The sequence below is a fragment of the Cebus imitator genome, unplaced genomic scaffold (assembly GCF_001604975.1).
Source record: "Cebus imitator isolate Cc_AM_T3 unplaced genomic scaffold, Cebus_imitator-1.0 Scaffold196, whole genome shotgun sequence".
NCBI classification, from domain to species: domain Eukaryota; kingdom Metazoa; phylum Chordata; class Mammalia; order Primates; family Cebidae; genus Cebus; species Cebus imitator.
In genome coordinates, this window is record NW_016107511.1 from 1,628,934 (window position 1) to 1,633,843 (window position 4,910).

A 4,910-nucleotide genomic window follows, 5' to 3' on the forward strand; every position below is an offset into this window, starting at 1 on the left:
CCTCCTGAGTAGCTGGGACCACAGTTGCATGCCACCACATCTGGCTAAATTTTGTGTATAATTTTACAATGTTGCCCAGACTCTTGAACTCCAGAGCTCAAGCAATTCACCCGCCTCAGCCTCCCAAAGTTTCCCCTTTTCAGTATCTTGATTCCTGAACTCAGTTTTAACCCTATTTCATAGTAAACTTTGCTTTCCATGCTTGCTCTTCCTCTCAATCTCCCTCTCTTTCTCTCTCTCTCTCTCTCTCTCTGTCTCTCTCTCTCTTTCTCTTTCTCTCTCTCTCTCTCTGTGTCTCTCTCTCTTTTCTTTTGCTCTATCACCCAGGCTGGAGTGCAGTGGTGGATGCAATCATGACTCATTGGAGTCTCAACCTCCTAGGCTCAAGCAGTCCTCCCACTTCAGCCTCCAAGGAACTGTGACTACAAACACATGCCACCACACCCAGCTAATTTTAGTTTTTTTTTTAGTAGATACAAGGTCTCTTTAGGTTGGCCAGACTGGTCTTGAACTCCTTGACTCAAATGATCCTCCTATCTCAGCATCCCAAAGTGCTGGGATTACAAGCATGAGCCAACACACCTCTTGGCCTCCATGCATTTTTCAGCATATCTGGTTTCTACTGGTTGTGAAAAATTTAAGGATCACATGTTTCCACCTCCCTCCTCAATTTTAGAAGAATCTTTTATATTGATCTATCATTTAAAACTTCTGGTGTATACTTGACCGTCACCCTCCTGCTAGGCATACTTCATGCAACATCACGCCTTTGCTAAAAACCAAAAGTGGTTCTGAGCTCACTGCCCCAAGAAACAACAGATGAAAGAGTTAAGAGATGTCTTCCTTGAAAACAAGGGCATATATATATATACACATATATATACACACATACACACACACACATATATATATATAGTGTGTGTGTGTGTGCAAGCTATCATATATATAGTGTGCTATATGTATATATAGTGTGACACACACACACACACACGTATGTATAGTCTGCAAGCTATCATTCCAAAAGCACACAGTATTTCCTGCAATACTACGGTCAAGATATTTTTCCCTTTAATTGGTTTCTTTCTGAAAACAATTTTGTACTCACATTTTTCCTAATTTAGCCTACATTTCAGCCTTCAAACTACTCAGAATCAAGAATCCTTCAAGACAAAGCTGCTTACACTCAAAAATAAAACCCTAAGTGTAAATCTTTAAAAAGCACATATAGTATTTGTAGGCCGAAAATCATAAAATGCTGATGAAATTAAAGAAGATCTAAATAAATGAAGAGACATGCCACACCATGGATTAGAAGATTAAAGCTAGTTTAAAAAAGTCAATTTTCCCTAAATTGTTCTACAGATTTAATGCAAGTCCTATCAGAATCCCAGCAGAATTGCTTGTATATATAGACAAATGTATTCTAAACTTTATATGGAAAGACAAAGAAACCAAAATAGCTAAAACATTTTGATAAGAATAAAATGGGAATCATAACTCTACCTGATATTAAAACTTATGTAGCTACAAAAAAGACTGGTATCAACAGAGGAATAGAAACAACAGAAAAAACTTTGTGGTGGAAGGTACACAAAAAAACACCAAAAATCTTACCAGCACAAATATGCCTAGTTGATTTTTGACAAAGGTGCAAAAGCAATGCAACTAAAGGACAGACTTTTCAACAAATGGCACTGAACTGGGCATCTGTAAACAAAGAAATACACATCATCTAAACCTCAAATCACCTGCAAATATTAAGGCAAAAAGCATCACAGACTTAAATGTAAAACACGATAGGAGAAATTCGAGATCTAGGGCTAGGTGAGTAGTTCTTAGACATGACAATAGTATAATACATTAAAGAAAAAACTATTAAATTGGGCTTTATCAAAATTGAAAAGGTTTGTGCTATAAAATATTATGTTAAGGACATGAAAATGCAAGCTACAGGCTGACCAAATATTTGCAAACCACATACCCAACAAGAAACTCATTTCTAAAACAGCAAAAAAAAAACAGATAAGCCTATTATAAAATGGACAAAACAGACACTTCTGTAAAAAGGAGTTAGATATATAAACAAGCACATGAAAAGTCATTCAATATTATTGCCCATTAAGAAAGTGCCAATTAAAATCACAATGTCACTACATACCTATTAGAACAGCAATTAAAAAAAAGGGAGAAATAATACATGTTGGTGATGATGCAGAAAAAAATGGATCTCACATATATTGCTGGCAGAAAAGTAAAATGATACCTCTGTGGAAAAACAACTAGTAGTTTCTTATAAAACGAAACATATACTTACCTGGAATTGTACCCATTGAGCACTTATCCCATGAAAAGAAAACTGTGTATCATACAAAAACCTACACCTGATCCGTTGCAGTCCCAGTGGTGGTGGCCACAGGGGTGCTTGTGTCATCCTACCCCCAGCTCTATCCAAAGAGAGAGACTCCATTTGTTTGGGAGAATGTAAGCAAAGACAGTAAGAGTCTCTGCCTGGTAATCCAGAGAATTCTTCTGAATCTTGTCCAAGACGATCAAAGTGGTACCTCTACAAGTGTGCAAGAACCACAGCATTACTGAGCTTGGGGTGCCCCCCAAAACAGACATGCCTTAGCTCACAATATCCAAGTCATTTTAAATATTTGGAAAGCCTTCTAAAAAGGACAGGTACAAACAACCCCAGATTAAGAAAACTTCAATAAATACCTAACTCTTTACTGCCCAAATACAGATGAATATCTACAAATAACAAGACTATCCAGGAAAACATGACCTCACCAAACAAACTAAATAATGTACCAGGTACAAACTCTAGAGAAACAGAAACAGTTTACCTTTTAAACATAATTCAAAATAGCTGTGTTGAGGAAACTCAAAGAAACTCAAGATAACACAGAGAAGGAATTCAGAATTTTATCAGACAAATTTATCAAAGAGATTGAAATAATTTAAAAGAATTAAGCAGAAATTCTGGAACTGAAAAACACAATTGGCATATTGAAGACTAAGTAATTTCATAGCAGAATTGATCAAGCAGATGCATTAGTAAGCTTTAAAATAGGATATTTGAAAATTCAGTTAGAGGAGACAAAATAAAAAAGAGTAAAACATAATGAAGCATGCCTAAGGTATCCAGCCTCAAAAGGGCAAATCTGTTATTGGCCTTAAAGAGATGATAGCGTAGAAAGTTTATTTGGAGACAATAACTGACATTTTCCCAAATTGTTTTGTTTCACTTGTGAAATGAAATGAAAAGTTGGTTTTTTGAAAAGTTAAAACAAAATTGACAAACCTTTAGCCAAACTAAGAAAAAAAGAGAAAATATCCAAATAAATCAGAGATGAGAAAAGAGACATTACTACTGATACCGCATAAATTCAGAGGATCATTAGTTGCTACTATGACCAACTACATGCCAATAAATTGGAAAATATAGAACAAAATTCTAGACATATACAACCTACAAAGATTGAAGCATCAAGAAATCTAAAATCCTAACAGACCAATAACAAGTAATGAGACTGACGCCGTAATAAAAAATCCTCCAACAAAAGAAAACGCTGAGAGCCAGTGTCTTCACTGCTGAATTCTACCAAACATTTAAAGAATAACTAATAGCAATCCTACTCCAATTAGTCAAAAAACAGAGGAAAAGAGAATACTTCTAAACTCATTCTAACAGGCCAGTATTACCCTGATACCAAAACCAGACAAAGACATATCACAAAAAGAAAACTTCAGGCCAATATCTCTGATAAATACTGATTTAGAAATCCTCAACAAAATACTAGTAAATCAAATTCAACAATACATTGAAAAGATCATTTATCACAACCAAGGGGGATTTATCCCTGGGCCACAAGGATGGTTCAATATACACAAATCAATCAATGATAACATCATATCAATCAATGGTATATCAACAGAATGAAGGAAAAAAAAACATATGATCATTTTCATTGACACTGAAAAACATATGACAAAATTCAACATCCTTCCATGATTAAAAAAAAAAAACCCTCAGAAAACTTGATATAGAAGGAACATACCTCAACACAATAAGAGTCATACACAACAGACCCATAGCTAGTATCATACTAAACTGGGAAAAACTGAAAGCCTTTCCTCTATAATCTGGGACAACACAAGGATGCCCACTTTCACCACTGTTATTCAATGCAGTACTGCAAGTTCTAGCTAGAGTAATCAGACAAGAGAAAGAAAGAACAGGCACCCAAATTGGAAAGGGAGAAGTCAAATTATCCTGGATTGAAGATCATGTGATCTTACATTTGGAAAAACCTAAAACTCCACCGAAAAACTATTAGAACTTACAAACAAATTCAGTAAAGTTACAGGATACAAAACTCAACATACAAAAATCAATTGCATTTCCATATGCAAGAGTGAACAATCTAAAAAAGAAATCAACAACATAAGCTCATTTACAATAGCAACAAATAAAATCAAATACTTAGGAATGAACCAAAGAAGTGAAAGATCACTGCAATGAAAACCATAAACACTGATAAAAGAAATTGAAGAGGACACACACAAAAATGGAAAGATGCTCCATGCTGATGGATTGGAAGAAGCAATATTGTTAAAATGTCTGTACTACATAAAGCAACCTATAGCTTGAGTGCAATCCCTATCAAAATACCAATTACATTCTTCATAGAGATGGAAAAAACAATCCTAAAATTTATATGGAACCACAAAAAACCATCCTTAAATGTATATGGAACTTACCTATTGTAAGCTATTTGACTATTCGAATAAATGAATAAATTCGTATAATGAATAAATGAATAACCAAAGCTATTGTAAGTTCCATATAATTTTTAGGATTGTTTATTCATATAAATGAATAGACAAAGCTATCATGAGCAAAA